This window comes from Manacus candei, unplaced genomic scaffold (assembly GCF_025592945.1).
Source record: "Manacus candei isolate 608988 ecotype Guabito, Panama unplaced genomic scaffold, ASM2559294v1 h1tg000028l, whole genome shotgun sequence".
Classification (NCBI taxonomy): Eukaryota; Metazoa; Chordata; class Aves; order Passeriformes; family Pipridae; genus Manacus; species Manacus candei.
In genome coordinates this window covers 17,741,616-17,760,928 of record NW_026138076.1, presented here as the reverse complement: position 1 = coordinate 17,760,928, position 19,313 = coordinate 17,741,616, and the positions used below count along the sequence as shown (strand labels likewise).

The window sequence follows — 19,313 nt, the reverse complement described above, 5'->3', positions numbered from 1 at the left end:
AACTTTTATCATTTATTTCTTCAGCAAGTAAATAGGAAACACAGGTAAACATGACCTGTTAATTGAATGTTTAGATTAGTAAAAATAACATGATAATTAACACAGGGTAACTTTTATGTTTTAATGTTTAATATTTATATTTCCATTTTTTTTCCTAATTTAGTCAGAGAGAAATAATATGTTGGAACAAAATTAAATACACCAAAAATGTTGACAAAGAAGTCATTAAATGGATGTTGAACAATTACAGTAAATTTTCCTAATGTTATAATTTTAAATATTATGATTGCCCCAGAATGTTAAGCTTCATTACACAAAATTGTATTTTTTACTATGTATGAGTCTTTTGTTTTTCAGCATAAAAATAAAAGTCACACAGCTATCATTCAGCACTTTAAAATCAGATGAAAAATATATGTTTCAGGCAGTTAAATCTCTTTAGCCACTTATGACTGTAACTAAGAATTTTCTGTGTTTTAGAGTTTGATAAGAAAGATTTGTATTAGACATTGGATTTTTTCTTTAAAAATATTTTGTCACTAGTAATATTATTTTTTTTAAATTTGTTTTATATTTGTTTTTATGTAAGTGAAGTTCTCTGATAAAATATATGTATGAATATGTGTACTGTCTTTCAACAAATATTTTTTTTTAAATAAGAGGCAAATTACTGGCTAACTAGTCTGGCCTCTTTGTTGCATATTGCTAAGAAAAAAGCTTCTAGCAGATATCTGAGGTTCTTATCTATATATTCATGTAGGTTTAGTCAGCTGATATATGTAGCTGCTGATCCTAAATAGGAAATTATTGTATATAGATAAAAAACATAAGATACAAGAAACATGCCTCATATTCCTGATAAATGTCTTCAGGTGTTTCTTAAATGTTAAGTAAGAGTTTATTATTATGAAGGACTAATTTTGGAAATACAATGAAATAAGAACATAATTTCATTAAAAACTAATTTAGTTTTAAATAAAATAATTTCAGTCTGAAATGTTCATCATGCTATGACTTTACCATTTTTTTAATGTGGATTAATTTACTGTACAACTTCTAATATGAATGCTCTACATTGACAAGAAGACTTAGACTTAAATTTTCATGTGAAGGAGTTGGTGTTTGAAGGTTTTTTCCACAGCTCCTCCGAACAATCTATTCTATTTTCACTTACAAGTGGAGTGTTAAGTAGTGGTTTTCTTCAACCAATATTTTAATATTTCTGTCCTGCATAAACGAATTTGCTAACATGAGGAAGAGGAGAATTAGAGCACTGTACTGTTCAAGCAAATTGTTTATAGTAATGCTATTTGTCTTGGTATAAAAAATGCTTAAAGGACTTTAAAGTAATTTTCAAACAAATCTATTTTATATTTCCTTCAGTGCTCATCTTTGTAGTATTAAGGACTGGAAAAATAAACTGTCTCACTCTGTGGGAGTTATTCATTCAGCTTATTGAAATCTTTATTTCTGTCTCACTGCTTTCTCTTTAACTGGAGACAATACAGAGGGGAAATATATTTGAAACGTAGTTAAGCAATCGGTTTAAATTTGTTTAAAATAAGATTCAACTGTAATAATTTCTCTATAGCTCTTACAGATCACCTTTTGTTATTTTTGCATGGGTACTGTTAACAGCCTTGTCACAGAAGACTGTGACTGTGGTTACTAGTCATGGACAGAGATTTGTATTATACTATGCCATGCTGTACTGATGGCTCTGAAAACCAAGGGATTAAAATCTAGAATTTTTCACATGAAAATATCCTATATGCCCTCAGTATTTATCTCAATTATGTTTCTTCACTTCAAAATCTCCTTTCATATGCAGTGTTTTATCCTTGACTCACACCATGGTGGGTTTAGATTGGATATTAGGAAAAATTTCTTTACTGAAATGGTGACAAAGCACTGGAACAGGCTACCCAGGGATGTTGTTGAATCACCATCCCTGAAGGTATTTAAAAGACATGTAGACATGGCAGTTAGGGACATGGTTTAGCGGTGGACCTGATAGTGTTGGCTTAACAGTTGAACTCAATGACCTTAAGGGTCTTTTCAAGCCTTAATGATTCTGCGAAAAATACTACTCCCAGTATTTTAATAAGGATACAGCACAAATATTTATACACAAACACAGTGCACCTTGGTTCTTGGAGAAATGATATTCTGTGAGATAAGAGATGGAAAGATATGTGTGTGTGTTACTCATCTATTGTAGTTGCACATTTCAGAGGAACAAGGAAAGGTCTAATGTGATTTGACAGAGAAACCTGCATAGTAATAGCATTTTTTTTTTCTCTTTGAAACATTAATATTTTGCTTTTAAAAGACTATACTTAGCAGAGAGAAGATGTAATTTGACAGCCTGAAGTAGCAATGAGCTTGAATGCTTTCTGAGAAGTACTGGAAGTAGCAGTCTAAGGAAGTACTCTGAACTGCCTGAAATCTCACTTTCTGGGTCATTAATTACTCTATTAGCAGATGGAGATCTGAAATGAGCATTTTTAATTTTTTTTTTTAATATGAAGTCCTCATCTATATCAAATGTAAATATGATTTTGTAATATGTGTGTGTGTACCTGTATATATAAAATATGTGTATATGTTGGAAATTAGTCCTTTTGTGACCCAAATCATAGGAAAGACATCAGAGATGCTTGAGACAATGAATGCAGAGAGCATCTAATGCCAGTGTCAGAGGTTATGCCCTTCTCTCCCTTACTCTGTTCTGAGTGATTAAGTGCCAGGTTCTCAAGTACTCTTACATGACTGAATAGTGGCAGAGAAAATACAGCCTTACTTCTTGTATTTCAAAACCTCATTGTGGTGAAAGAAAACTCCAGTATATTTACTCAAGAAACCTCATGAGCAGAAACAAAGTTATTTCAGGTCCACAAGCAGAAGAATCCATTTTAGTAAATAGTATGTATATGCTGGCAAAACATAGATCTGGCCTTATGTTCTTCTGGTAATGTAGATTAATAGGATAGTTAGACATAACTTTAAAAAAATTATTAATCTACAATGTACAGATTTATGATTTTTTCCCATCATTTTACACTATCAAGGAGTAAGGCAAGGAACAACTGAATCGCGTTTTGCTGCTTAATAACATGCGTGGACTGATGGTTGCTTATGTCTCATGATAAGTGAGAGTTACATGGTACATATTATTTGGATATCTTCTGGCTATTTTTGCTATAAAGTTGCCTCAAATGTTTTGATGTCAAAACCAGTTAGAGCTTCATGGTTGTCTTTTTTATATTTTTAAGACTGAATATTTTTATTATACACATTAATGTCAAATTCTGTTGCTGAATATTCTTTGCCTCTAAACTACCTGCAAGGTCTACAGACTGAATAATTAAACTTCCACTCTCTCCTTTCTGGACTCTTTTTAACTCTAGGGTATTTTAGTGGAGGTGATCAATATTGTGTAGCCAGTTCCAGAGAGGATTGTGTCCATGATCTCTGAGTGTGACATGATGACATTTCCTATGTCATTTTTCATGCCATTCTTCATGCATTCCAATATGCTCATTGCTTTCTTAATCGTATTCAAATACAGGAAAATTAACAGAAAAATCTATATTATTTCTTACCTTTCTAGTCAGTTAATTTAGTTAATTTTTGAGGTGTGTTAGTAGTCCAAATTTTCCCTCCATTAGTTTTCAATTGACTTTGCATCAGTGTCTCTGATTTTGTCACAAAATATACTGAAATAACATGATCAATTTGGAGGAAATTTCAAAATACAGCATATTGATTTCTCTGTGTGCTGTGAAGCTGTATGTCAAACATTTTAAATAATTTTAAGGGAAACCAATATCCTAGGGAAGAAAAGCAAAAGGTGAAGAATTTTTTTTTTAGAAAAGTACTCTTTGGGTGCTGCCAACTACATACTTGTCTCTCATATTTTATGATGAAATCCATTTAAATTTTTAACTTTTAGAGTAAATAACATCCCTATTTAAAAAGATTTATTCTTTCTTAGAATTAAGAACCCATTTTTAGATCACTGTTGCTAAATTAACATGGTACTAAACGTTCAGTGTTGCTTTTTACGTAGATTACTGTTATAGTTTCAGTCTAGGCCTGGCAGGTTGATTACAATTACCTACCTAAACACATAGCTGTTTCATCATTTGGAAATAATCACAGCTATCCAACTCCACATATGTGGACCAATATATGACATGTTTTAAGATGCTAGACACTTGCTATCCATGTTAATAAATAGAGTTTGCTACATTTATGTCTATTGGACTATTTATTTTTCCTCTGGCAATGAAGGTTCAGATTTTTTGATACTAAGTCTTTCTCTTTTTTCACCTCCAAAGAATTCAAAGTTAGCTGGCCTTCAAAAAGGGAGTACTTTTTGAAAACAGTTTCAGCTTAAGTATTTCTACAAACTGTATTCTCGCAGACTTCCTTTTTACAAGCTGAATGATACTCTAATGTAGAATTAATTGAACCTGGATACATGAAAACATAAAAAGAATAAAAATACCGATAGAACTCTTAGTTATTTCAGAATGTTATTTGTAGATGAATTCAGTTTTATTGCAGTTCTATTTTCTTAGCAGTATTTATGTACATGTATTATTCCTCAGATTAATATGAAGTCAAGATATGAATACAAAATTGTGAGCTGATGACTCAACAAGTGATAGCTTTTTAGAATAGAATGTAATACCTTGAGCAAAGATAGGGAATTTCTCATAGTCTAAACATTAATTGCCATAATATATTTATTTTTAATTTTAGGTTGATTGTACTTACACAATCTTTTTTTTTTTTTGTGGCTGTATATAGCCCAGTGTTTGTATGTTCCCTGCAGAATCCTGATTAAGCAAGTATATTTTAAAAGCAAAAACTGCCTGTCCTTAAAGAAGACTCTACCTGTCATTGAGACAACCAGTGTTGCAGCTAATGTAAAAGCTTCACAGGGATAGATTATAAAAAGAACAAAGATTCTTGTGATGACAGATCAGTCCACTAATATATCACACCTGAAACTAATGATTAACTCCATACTTTACTGGATAATTTTAATGAATTTTAGCATAGCTTCAAGACATAACACATGCAGTCGTTTTCAGATTTCTCATTTTTATAGCCATCAGCAGACTATATCTTAATGGCATTCTGAAAAGGAATGATAAAGTAGTTATAAAGGCAGCTAAAATACATTTCCTTACCCACATACTGTGGTGTATATAATTCTGGAGTCTAAAGAATGTAAAAAGCATAAAGCAGAATGAAAGCCCATGATAGTAATGCCCTATGTGATACAAGAACATGTACAATAAGAAGGAGTGTTGCACAGATACATCAGTTTGGTTATATAATGTAATTTAGCTTTGTCGGGGTTTATTAGCTTAAACAGGTTGTTTTGAATATTAAAACATGAATAAACTTAAACCTGGATATTTTTTCTTCCAGTTGTGGAGCTAACATGGGTGTTCAAAGCAAATGCAGGTGATACCCACATTCCACTGACCAGCGTTTCTTTAGTTTTTCTCTTCACACCATAATATCTGCTGATCAGAATACTTTAGATTTTAATCATCTGACCTTTCTGCTTATCACAACACAGTTTCAACTTTGAGCACAATCACTTTGTGGTGGTTGTGGGTTTTGGTGTTTGTTTTATTGTTATTGTTGTTGTTGGGGTTTTTCTCTCTGTTCTGTTTTATTTTGTTTTGTGTTCCAAACATGTTTTGCCAAAGCTGTGAGTGTGTACTCTGAGCTATGAAAGCAAATACCTAGAATGAACAGTCATCTAAAAATCACTGAAACACTGGTCTGGTTCTCCAAAATTATTTATGTCACTAATTTTTAAAACGGATAAAATCTGGTACTAGGTGCATTTGAAGCAATGTTATTTCTCACTCAGGAACATCAGATATATTCTGTTTCTTCTTCATTCTCTTGATTCAGTTTATACAAGGGAGAAAAAGAAGTTTAGTCAAAACTAACACAGCAGTCTTTTGGCTTTGTTTTAATAAAATCTTTCATATGGCAGTAAAAAGAAGCTATATCAATGGAGAAGTATAACAATAATTAGAAGAAAATCTATTAGATTCTTATTGATGTATTCTTTGAAGGAGAATAGTCAAATCAGTGGGAAACAGTTCACATAAGCTCATGTTATGAATGATAAAGTGTGACTGAATGAATCAATGCTGTATTTTAAATAGAGCTAGGACAGAGGATTTTACATTCAGATAGCTGTGGGCCCACCTATTTATGTTATTTAAATGGTGGAAAGCTTCTAACTCAATTATTTCCTGTCTTCTCCTCTAATCTTACTAACCCTCAGTTTCATTCTCTAAAAGCTGAAGTGGTATTGAACCATTCTACCTTGTTTTAATGTACTGGTCCATAAAATCTCACATTTTGAAGTTAAGCTCTGTCAAACATCAGCTAGCATTGACAACCAGCCTTGTCTTGATTCCATTCTAAGTTGAGCAATGTGTAGGAAAATTCCCTTTAGTTGTGTGACTTATGTCCATCATGGGAATAGCCATCATCAGGTTCTTACAGTTCTTTCAAAGATGGAAAGGAAAGAAGCAGAACTCTCCTCATACTCTTATTAAAAATGCATGAATATAAATTTGGTAGGAGCTGGAAATGGAACATGGAATCACTGTTCTCTTCCCAGCTGAGATCAACAGGTTCGGGGATATGTTAAGACTTACACAGTCATTCCACAGCATGAGAAGGATGTTATTCTTTTATCCTGTTCTCATTGTTAAAAAGGAACCCAAAAAACAGAATATCTTCATGAACTGGATTCAGAAGCCAACCATTGCTGCCAGAGAGAAGTTGAGAACAGGCCTTCTACAGGCCTTCATGAGACTACTGTCTTCGAAAAAATCAATTTTTCTTCTAAATTTACAACTTTGACTTCAGTGTAGAACTGAAGTTACATCGAAGTGTAGGAAAAGTTAGGAAAACAATTGATTTTCTGAATTAGAATATAATCCGTATATTGCACATTACATTTATTAAAATTGCAAATAAGTTTAGTGATTGTCATTTACTTGGTATTAACCTTGTGTTGATATAGAAAATCTGAAAAATTAATTGCAGAGGGATCAGTAAGGGGACGCTGGAGATAGAGGAGGCAAGTGGACAAATGTTGGGTAAAATAGTTTGGGAAAACATGAATGAAGACAGATACTCTGTGAACACTTCGAGTTATTTATGAAAGGTTATTTCCTTACAGTATTGCAAAATTGGCTTAAGCTTTTTCCTGTATGTACACTAACTCTGCTAGGTGATATTTGATCTTTCATTTGGATTTTTTTCAAATACATGAATCCCAATAGTTTGCGCAGAATGCATATTTTGGTTATTTTTTTTTTCTGAACAGTGGGCTCCAGTTTGTATCAGACATTTTTTACCTCTGATTTTCTGATTCTTATTCTAAGAACTGCTAGTTACTTTTTTTAACTACCTAAGTATTTGTATAAGCTCATCATTCAGCTGTAAAATTCTATTTGTTCTGATCCAAGACTTTCCCCATTGTTAAAACATCTTGGTCAAAACATGCCAGTAAATGAACAGCAGATGGGAAGGTACAATGACGTCTAGCCACACTGTCCAAACTTGAGGCATCTATTTAAAAGTCCTAAACTTAAATGTCTTTTAAAGTCATCCTCTCTTCCTTTCATGATGTAGGGAATTTAGAGTCTCAATTTACACTCATTCGTAGATTACTAATGGTGTTAATACATACTTTATAATACAAATACACTTCCTGTCTCATCTGTGTTTAACTACTCATTTAGAAATTTTAGGCTAACTTCAATTTTTGATACACTCCCTTTTTGTTGTATATAACAATATATATATATATATATATATATATATATATATTTACTTTCTAAAGGCAGTTATTTTCATTCTGTATGGATGCAGTTCATCAGTGAAATAATTAACCCACTTTTTTACCAGGAGTTGATTTGCATACCTGCTAGATTTCACTACTTGCAGTAGCAGTTATCATCGTTAGACTCGAAACCCTGGTTTTGGTGTGTATGTGTGTGTATATATGTGCATATATATTTATATATCCCATTGCAAAGGTCACACTCCTGCCATATATAATAAATTGTTCATAAAGAACTACATGACTTTAGCATATTATCCTTAAAAATGCCTTGTTTGTAGCTGTCTGTGCATGCCATAACTGCACATTCACTAAAATGCTATTGCATAGCTTACAATAGCACTTTTTGTAAAAATGTATTTTTTACATAGGTTGAATTTTGGCTAACCAGCCCTCTCATAATCAATTACAAATAAACTAATGTTATTCGTTTATAAAGCCAACATTTGTCTGAGTCTTATTACTAAGTTTTAACTAAGGATATGAAGTCAACCAGGTTAAGCTGTCTGTGAAGTGCAGGTGATCTGTGAGTTCAGAGGGCCAGGAAAAAATCCTGCTGTATGTCTTCTCTGATGGACAACTGAAAGCAAACAGGGAATAAAAAGCCCAGGGTGTCCTTTATTGGGTGGAGGGTCCCTCGTCAGAGGCACCGACCCGAGCTGTTTCTGTGTAACTGCGCCATAAATAAATTACTTTATGGAACGAGACATCTGAGACTCTGCTGTGGGAAACTTGGAGTTGCACCCATAGGGAAACCTGGTCTGACTGCGCGAGTGTGGGGTGTGTGGGAGTCCAGCGGGGCTCAGTGGAGGGGCTCTGGTCCCAGCAGTGAAAGTCTCTGATGCTGGGAGTGTGACTGTCAGTCTCGTGAGACTGGGAAGTTTTCTTAACAGCAAGAAGCATACTTTTTGTCCTTGCTTCAAGCTTCACACTGATTATATTCATGACAGAAGCCTTTTCACAGCCTTCTGTCATTGTATTGCATGATACTTTTAAATAAAATAGAACATATACATTTAGGTCAGAAAATATAGTTCTGATCATCTAGGTAACACAGACTATAGTGTTTTTCTGAGTCTGTTTATACTAAGGTGTTGGTATTTACATTTGAACATTTAGGAAAATATTAAGTTATAGAATCATAGAATATCTCAAGTTGAAAGGGACTCATAAGGATCAACGAGTCCAACTCCCCATCTTGATCTAAATATTGATCTAAAAATTGCTAATAGTGGATATTTTGCCGGGTAGCTTTGTATGCAACTGCCACTGTCTCTATCACTGTTCTCATTTCTTCTTATCTTGGATTTCATCCTCCCCATCTTAACTGATTCTGTGCATGTAATTTTTTTTGGTAATCTTTATTTTTGGATACTTCTTTATTCTTCTATCTCTTCAACACGCTTCTAAATTGTCTTTTAAAATCACCAGTTTACTTGTTTGATAAAGATGCCGCATACATTTATTTTCCTTCCAAATAGTATATAACAAAAAATTGAATAATAGTTATTTTTCTAACTTGAAAAAAATCATCCAGCAAGCAACTTCACATTCCTGTTGTCTAAAGGGACACTAACTATGGATCAAAATGGGTATATTCAACTCATGGAAAAATATAATTACTGTCCTTAAGGTAATTTATTACCAAACTACATTTGTGACATCAGTCATTATGAGTTCTAATGCATGTAACTGGCAAATGTATTTGCTTCACATACTTTATTCTAATTGACATCTATCATATTCCTGCTGACAGCCTTTCAGCCCAGATGAATGCTCTTTGCCAAGACTATTACTACTTTGCTGAGGTAGTCATACGTGGACACATTATAGTGAAAATACAGAGTAAAAATTCACTATGCTTTTTTACTGCTCAGGTGTCTAGGTTCACTAGTTCTGAATAGTGAGGCTTTGACATGCATCAAGTAGATTCTTGACAGTTTGATGATATGTCACTTCTGAGGGTTTGTACAGTACACCACAAGAGGACCATAGAAATACCAAAAGGTTACTATGTGCTTTGAAACACTGAATATAATTCATGCAATATAAAACTTTATAAATTAAATCACTGAAGAAAAATGTTTTACCTAAACTATCATTAGACATTTTCTCTCATGTAATAAGATTATATTTTGTCATCAGTATTCTTGAAAGAGGACAATGAAAGTTAATTTTATGAGTTAATGAAGGCCATGAGGGACTTTCTAAAGCCATTAAATAGTCAACATACCTACTACAGTGACATCTTGTCAAATCATAAATAGTAGCCCATCACTCTTGGTGAACTAAATCATGATGTACTGTTGCTCGTGTGTAAAGGTCTTGGGTAACAAAGATAAAATAACTGTAGCTTTAGTGAGATCAGGATGTTTATATTTGGTATCTTGGCTATAATTAATTCACCCAAAAATCTTCAGAGGAAAAGAAAAGGTAGTGAAACACAGCATTATTGTATTGAAGTGATTGCACAGTTCAGATAAAAGTAGTATATTGAAAGTGTAAATTACATTCAGTTGACACAATATAGTGAACATTAAAACATGAAAGCTACACAGTAACCCACTTTTTATAGACATTTGGACCTAAAAAAGCTCTTTTTTGTCATTTGCAGTACTTGTTTTTTTCCCTATATACTAAGGTATATTTTCTCCTTCTGCCAGAGCTCCTTGAAATTTCTTGAATGCTAAAGACTACACATGATAAAAAGTAGTCAAAATTGTAAAGTTAGATTAAAGTAAAGTCTTATTTCACAATTTGAAAGTGCTATTAGTTTCAAGTGTATTTTAAGTTGCTGTTTTCCATGTTCTCCTTTGCAACTTGCAATAATCAATAACTTAATTTTTAAAAAACAAAATTTTGTTTCACTTTAATACACCTTCTAGGTTCAGTACCTAAAAGCCAGCTGAGAACACTGTACTTGAAATATGTTGTTCTCAGTAGATGGACTATTCTGGATTCATTCAGTCATATCTGGATTTTATTAAAAAACTGCAAGGGAAAGAAATGACTAGAAACTTTCCTCCTCTTTTTCATAAAAGATTAATTTAGAGAAGCATATTTAGTTACAAAAGGGAGTGTTTTGTAAGTGTTTTCAAGTAAGTATTGTTCAGATTTTTGTGGGTGTCAGGTAAGAAACCTTTTTCATGCTTATAATAAGATATTGATTAAATTACTGTAGCTTTAATTAACTCTCCTCCTAGGCAGCATTAATTGCATCATAAAATAATTGAATCATTAAGGTTGGAAAAGATCATGAGCTCTTTATGGTTTCATAGCAACTTACAACATATATACTGTTTAAAGACTAACCTGTATATTTTCATAGTATCCACGTGTTAGGTATGTGGGCTTCCAGAGGCCACATAGCACATATTAAGAATATAAAACGTGGCACAATCTTTTTCTTTCGGCAGTTTCAGGGTTAAATTTTTTTAACTTCTTACTATCAAAGCCTTATTTTCAGAAAGTGTGACATTTAGATATGCAGCAGTAAAGACTTATTATTAGATTCTTCATAAATAAAGTGTTTCATATTTTCAAGCAGCAAACTTGCACACTACTTTTTACCTTAAGACAACTATTTTTTTCAGGTTCATGCTTCTTCACAGCCATTTTCTGATAGATCTTATTGGAAGTGAGCTTCATATTTTTAACAGTCATTGGACATAATTTTTCTCCAGATGCTGTTTTTTATAACGGACACTGTATAAGAGAGCTGTATTTATACTTGTAGAAAATGAAATAATCTTTCGTATTTTAAAAGGCAAAAAATGATAGCAACAATAAGTATGCTAATCTAATTTCTATAAAACTCTGAAAATGGGTTACACTGTAAATGGTACCTCTGTAACCGAATGAAATGCATCTGAAGGTTACCTTAATTATATACTTGGCAATTAATTGAAACATTTATGAGAGGTCATCAAAGTAGGTATTTCTAAGAAATCTAAGCATTTTTTTTTTTTAGCTTTTTGCTAGGCAATATATAGCAACCATTCTCAAACTTTATATAACACAGTTTCTCATACTTGGCATCTGCTTTTTGTACAACACCATCCATACCCTGCGTGTGTCCATTTCAGATAGCAATACCAATTGGAAAAGGAATTTAGCTTTCCATATATTTAAAATATATAATAACCATATTATATAGTTTATTTTTTAACATCTTTCAAATTTTCAAAAACTGTTTCAGTAAACCCTTGCTGTAATTTTAGATTTTATCACAGAGTTGTTCTTTAGGTCACAAAGTACATCAAGAGGCCATCTAGTCCAATATTCAACTCAAAGCAGGTATAATGACATCAGGATGGCTAGGCTGTGTCTAATCTTGAACAACCCCAGAATGGATTCCACTACCTCTCTGGGCAACCTATTGCCGTGTTTAACCACCATCATGGTAATTCCACACACCAGCTCCTTCCTTGAGCATCTAATTGAAATTTCTTATGTTTCCATTTCTATCTGTTAACTCTTGCTCTATCACTGTACACCTCTGATGGGAGTCTGAAGGCATCTTCTCTGTGTCTTCCAGTGAAGCTGTTGTACATCGTAGAACGGTCTCCTCTTAGCTTTCCCTTGTCCATGCTGAACAGACCCACTTTTCTCACCCTCTCCTTGTACACCATGCTTTCTAGTACCACGATTGTCTTGTTGGCCTTTTGCTGGAGTCATTCAGTATTTGAAATCCTTCACGTACTAGGTAGCCCAGAACTAGGCGTAGTACTCCAGTTGAGTCTTTAAAGTGCCAAGCATAGGGAAAGGATCACTTTTTTGGATATGCATTACCTACAGTCTTAATAATACATTCTAGGATACAGTCAATCAGGCTTACTGAGAGTGCTGTCATCCAGGTTGTTAATGAAGACATTAAACTACTGGCTGCCAGCTGGACTTTGCACCACTGATCAAAACTCTCTGAGTCTTGGCAGTAAAACTGATTTTCCATTCACCTTATAATCTACTTGTCCAGCCTTTTTCTCATCAGTTTTGTGATAAAAGAGACTGTACCAAAGGCCTGGCTAAAATGAAGATGCACAGCATCCACTGCCTTTTCCATGTCCACAGCTGTCAGTCACCTCACCACAGAGAGCACTGAAGTTGGTCAGGCGTGATCTCCTCAGGCAAGAAATGACTTCTACAACTATCTGATTCACAACTTTTCCAGGGACAGAGTTAAGGCTGACTAGCCTATATTTCTTTGGATCTTGCTTTTTGATTGTCTTCAAGAGGAGCATGACAGCAGCTGCTTTCAAGTCATCACAAACATTTCAAAAAGGACAGGCAGCAGTCTCTCAGAGACACCTGCCAGTTCCATGAGCATCTCTGGGAATGCCTTGCACCAGGGCCATGAACTTGAATATGTCCAAGTGGGTTAAATGATCCCCTCCTCCTCTATCTTCTGCAGTGCTTCTTCATGTTCACAGACTCTCTTAGGAGGTCTAGGGACTTAGGAGGTTCAAGGAGAAGCCTTACCAGTGGAAAAATGGCATGGAATACCACAACTCTTTGCACATCACTTGTCACTATGCCTGCTGCCCCACAGAGCCATGGCAATGACCTCCCAGTGCTGCCTCCTTGCCATGGGTGTGCAGTGCCTCTGATGCCCTGCTTATACTCCTGCCAGCTGCTGCCTGCAGGCCTGACAGTGGGTCTGCAGTTACTCCTGGTGAGGCGCAGAGCTTATATGCCCTGTCCTGGCCTGCTCTGTCTTGTCCCATCCCGTCCTACCTCACCTCACCTCCCTTTCTCACTGAAAGGCTTTTAGGAGATCGCAAAGTTTTCTATTTTTGTTTTGTCATGGAAAATGAAATAATAAAGTGTTTAAAAAAGCCCCACCTTGGAAAGGGAAAAGAGTGTATGAGGGTGTGTTTAGTGTTGGTATTTTTTTATTATATTTTTTTTATTTATTTGATTTATTTATCTATGAGCTTTGTGAGGGATGTTGAGTAGAAACCCAGGCATGTGCTGCTGGAAGATAAGAAAAATGAGGCAAAAAAGGAGACTGGAATGAACAGATAATGTTCTGACACTATTTTGATAGATATTCCTTATCGGGGATGCTATTATCATGGAAGTAGTAGAATTACAGGGCTGAACTGCTTTTCTTAGGGTCATTTTATATGTTAAGGGTGGGATATTACTAAGCAGAGAAGCCAGAGAAAGTCTTATGAAAAAAATTAATCTAGTGCTTAAAATGAGATACAGATGTTAACAGTCTTCTCACCAGGGATAGATGATATTTCTCACTGCTTTCATATGCCAAAGAGAAAACTATCCTTAAACAAGGCCTTGTTTAAGCAGTGCATTTGTTTTAGGCTTATCTTCCTGTGTTAAAGTTTTCTTAGTCAGCGTACTATATTTTTTTGCTGATAATTCTGTAGAAGTATACAATACATACTAAGGTTTGTGGAAAGTTGTAGTCCCTAATTTTGATCCTACTATTAAAGAAAACAAATTAAGCTTATACAGACTACATTTTCTTTTTTGAACATACAGAGAAAATAAAAGAATCCATTCTGTTCATGAAAATTAGTGCAAAGTAAACAGGTAAAGATGCTTTTAAAAGAAATCTTAATTGAAAGATCAGAGGAACTAATCGGACAAATCCACATACGATTCTACAAAGCCTTAAAAGTTAAACATAATCAGTTAATTACATGTCTCATGTTCTGTTAGCCTCTTTGTGTGAGATATTTAATCTATAGAAAGCAGTGGAAAATTCAGGGGCCAGTATTGGAATCTAGGATGAGTTATGTAACAATGCAATGATTTAAGTAATTATAAGAGATTAATTACACACAAAGTCATGCCTTGTCTTAGAAAAATAAATACAAATTATCTAACTGTAAGGTTAGCTCAGGTAGAAACAAAGAACTGACTGTCATTCAGGTCTTGATTTTGTGCAAAGACTATTATCTGTATGATTAATAAAGCCTGAAAATATGCGTGCATATTTTCTTCATAGAAGAAATACATTTACTCTTTCCCACAGTAAATGGTGGGGGGAGGAGTGTGATTCTGTAAAAATAAACAAATGCTTACATGATGTATAGTCACATCATATTTGAGAACTTAAAGATGATGAAATTTCAAAAGTTCAGAAAGGGGCTGACAGTAAGACCTGAAGAAATAGCCAAAGAATTGTAGGCAGTTCTCTTAACTGAATTTCCATGAGGGACCTAAAATAGTCAAACTGTTCTTTCTAAATATCTATAAGAGATGGTGAGATTAAACAGATAGAATATATTTGTAGGGGAAAAGTAAGTCCTATCTCTTTAAAAATTGCTGCAAGCCTTAAGGCTTATAAGAGATATGACATAACTTTAGTAAACTGCAGTTTTGATAATCTTGGCATTCTTTTCAGCAAGCTACAGAACTATGGTCTAGATAAGATTAGTCTAAAGTTAGTATAGAAGTTTTTTGTATTAAAAAGATTTAATATTTTATTCTCAGTCACTCTTTCCCTCGGTAAATGGTGGGGGGGAAGAGTGTGAATCTGTAAAAGTCTGTACTGGTTGTAATATTATTCAATAGCATTTTTGATAGTTTTGGAAATAGAGTAGATGCTGATCTTGCTGAAGAAGACAGGACGGATGTTTAAAATAATCACAATAAATTGCAGAAACAATAGTAAATAATGGACATACAGCTTGGTGAGAACGAACACAGGCACTAAATAGGAAAAATTAACTACACAAGTACAAGATGGGGAATTCCCTCTAAGGCTTCAGGGAAGAATATGGGTACAGTATATTTACCCTGCCATCCTGTTACATGTGTAACTGGCTCCATATTTTTTTTCTTACACAAATGTTTTCATAGCAGAGCTCCAGAAGTGTTAAAATGCCTGGCAGACATCTTTTGGCAAATCTTTAGAAAAATCATGCCTCTATCACCCTTTATTAATGTGAAGCATAACATACTAATTTCTAACTGTTTACTGGGTTGGTAGTCTGTATCAAAGGCACAAGGGATAGAATATATGAAACTGCTGAAACAAGACTAGCTAGATCTCTACAGATAGGAGCATAATGTGTAAGTATTCAGTGAAACAACTTGCAGGCTCAAGTTGTCAAAGTCTCCTAAAAGGACAAACAATATAATATACCTGGTTATTGATAGTTCATTAAATGAAATTAAATATTAGAAGCAACAAAAAAAAGACTTACAGCCAGGTTTATTCAACCTAAGAAATGGGAATAATGAGTATAGGAATATTATAAATTTTTTGAGAAAGGAGACCAGCATAAACTGTTAGCTATCTATGACAAGAACTAGCAGGGTTTAATGTGCAGCAAAGTCTAGATGTAAAAGATAAGAAAAAGGTCCAAGAAAAGTAAGAATGGTTAACTCCTGGAGTGGATTTTTTTTTTTTTATTTGGAGGGTTGTCCAGCTTTGACTTCAGTTATACAAAGAGAGATTGAACTGGCCCTTGTCACTACCGGTTTAGATGTGAAGATACAGCTGAACCCTGCCCTCTATAAGAAATATCAAGACATATAAACAAGCCCTCTTCCACCTTTTGTAGAATTCTGCCAAGCATCTAAATAGGAATTGAAGAAATAGAAGCTGCTTCTTCTGTTTCTGTTGAAAAACAAAAATTATGAATTAACTTTACTGTTAAAATAAACATGACTGCTTATTTCATGTACTCTATATACTACAGTTGCTGAATGGAAACCTGGTTGTGCTGTTTTGGAGGGCTGGACCAGTTCCCACTGTGGTCATTATGATTCTCCTCTCAGGCTACCAGATGGCTGTTTAGGTGTAATGATAACAGCTGTTTGATTCTACTTGCCAGCCTTGAGATTGAAGAACTCTGAAATCACTTGGGTACTACAGGATTAAATGAAGACAAAATTTAAACTTTTGTCTACTATAATTGCATATTGATGAATAATAGTATTGACTGTGCAGCAAATTATTCCTCAACATATTCTTATTTTTTAATTTCTTATCATTTGGTTTATGTTATTTTCTGTATTTTGTTGTACTTACTCTGTACTGGTTATTTCCTAGGTGTATCTACAGAAAGACAGAAAATTAATCACAGAAACAGAACACACTCTGGATTTTCCTCTGCTGTACAGACTACACGGATTGAAGTATTAAATCCTTTTGCAACACCACCTTCCTGTAAGTAGGTTTAATCTATGTGAAACATATTGTATGAAATTTTGTTAGATTTCTGTGTAATTCACTACTCTATGAGGAAAATGGCTAATTTAGTATTCTACCAGAGAAGCATTGACGTATATTTATATGCACATATAAGAAAGAACAGTGTGAAGGCTTAAAGCATATTCTGATGTTCCTCCATTGTCTTTTCTGAAATCAGATCAAGAAAGGAAACTCACGAATCACAGGCACTATCAGCCAGTTTTCAGAAGTGGTGACTCTGTACACTGTAGGAGATGTAACAATGAGGCAAGAAAAGCAAAAAATAGAGTTATAATATGAAGGTGTTATAGGGGTAGCTGTATTTTGTTCTTACCAACTTCTCTCTATGTCACTAAGGTGAACAAATAATAGTCTGTCCTAGCTAGAGATATAAAACAGAGATGAACAATAACAGAAATAGCATAAACATTGTCTGTGGCTGCTCCTGGTTATGTGCCTCACAGTTAATATAAAGGGACATAGATAGTTCTGAGAAGGTCAGTGTCTAAGAATATGTTGTGATTAGTAAATATTATTTCAATTTGAATATTATTTTAAATTGGATTTTATCACACTACTACAATCTGACATATAAATTTCCTTACTGTTATGGGAATTAATGGATATTTTGAATTCATAAAGTATCCAGGTTTATAAAGTAAGGTTTTTTATTTGCAACAGGTATTTGGTTTTTTGGATTCAGAGTTATAAATTTCGCATACAGAGTAACACCCTGAAAGTATCATGATCTATTAACTAAAAAAAAAAAAAGAGAATGTTTTATTGGTTTATTTGATACGCTCTCATTTTATGTGGTTAAAATGTGTAGACGTGAGAATTCTCCTAAATGATTAAAACACATGGTGTTCATTAGGGGATGATATACCTATATTCTTTAGAAGTTTGAGTCCTTGAAACTCAGATGTTGATGTTGACTGGAATATTCAGTACAAAGGAACTAAAATATGGGTCCAAAATTCTGAAGTGAAAATTTTTATTGTATTGAGCATTTAACTTGCCAAGGTCAAACATAGCTGTGTAATTTCTGCACTTTATTTTCTGTCAAATCATAATATATTTGCATCTACTGAAACAGCTCTTTAATATGTACTAATATTTTAAGTTGTTTTGTTTGATTTTTCACTTAAAGTTGACCTTTTTCTGCAGGGATTTAGGGAATCTAGTTTGCCATCTATTGCTTAAATCTCTGTACATCTCTACAGAGATGGATAACCTCTATGGCTATAGAATGGATAGCCTTTTTAGCCTAGATTCATGATTTGAAAATAGGAAATCATGCCTATGAGATAAAGCAGTGTAAGGTTATGTTAGTGCTCATTTGTTTATATCTGCACTCGTTACATTTGAACCTTCTGCAAGGGCTGGCATTGTGAAAGATGGAAAGGTCTCAAATAAGTTTTTAAAACTTATAGAAAATAAAGGCTGAGCAGAGGGGAGGGAGTTGTGTACTGACTGACTGACTGTAGTGTAAACCTAAGCTATATTATAGCTATATTATAGCTATCTCTGTTATGGGACAAACTTCCATCATAGCTCAGCACTTTCTTACATACTAAAAACACTCAACTGCAAGTTGTAGTTTTGTCAGAAACAAAGTATCATATTTTCTCATACTGCTTGAAAATTCTTACTTCCAATGGCTACAATGAGCAGTTTGTAAGTCTTTTCAGCTTGGATAGTCAAAACCTAATGCCCCAGAGGAATGTTAATATATCTATAAATGCATGGAGATGCAGCTCCGTAATAATGCTTGAGTGCAGTCAAGTGAATGAAGTGTTTGCTTCTTGTTCTCAGCTTTCTGTTTGGTGTTTTAGATATGTTTGTAATACTTCAGTGTGCTTTTAATGGCAGAGCTGTTTTTCAGTGGTAAGCATTTGTGTATGAAATAATTGAAGTTCGTACAATAAACCACGGTTCAATTTACTTGAAAATGTAAATCAGCTCATTTATGAGTCACTTGTGCATGACTGGTAGTCATGACAAGTTAAGAAGTATACAGTAATTGACATATAATAATATTGAAACAGATTGTCCAATACATTTATTTCTTGACAAAAACTGATCAGTTTTAATTTGTCAAATTCTATACTGCTTTCTCATGGAAGTGAAAGTATATTTATTAAAACAGCAGTGACTGTGAAGTCTGGTGTGTTAAAATTTGGTAATTTCGTTTGTCAAAGAAGCAAAGCATGAGATTAACTTAAGAGTAATTGTTAAATTTAA

The 19,313-nt window shown here is 33.8% G+C and overlaps 1 long non-coding RNA gene across 1 annotated transcript in view; it reads left to right on the top strand.

Annotated features, from left to right (window-relative positions):
- Positions 1-19,313, top strand: part of LOC127472357 (uncharacterized) — a 325,449-nt gene that overhangs the window by 38,148 nt on the left and 267,988 nt on the right. Inside the window, exon 2 of the long non-coding RNA XR_007904974.1 lies at positions 16,929-17,045. This is a non-coding gene — a long non-coding RNA (uncharacterized LOC127472357). The remainder of the gene's footprint in view (positions 1-16,928; positions 17,046-19,313) is intronic.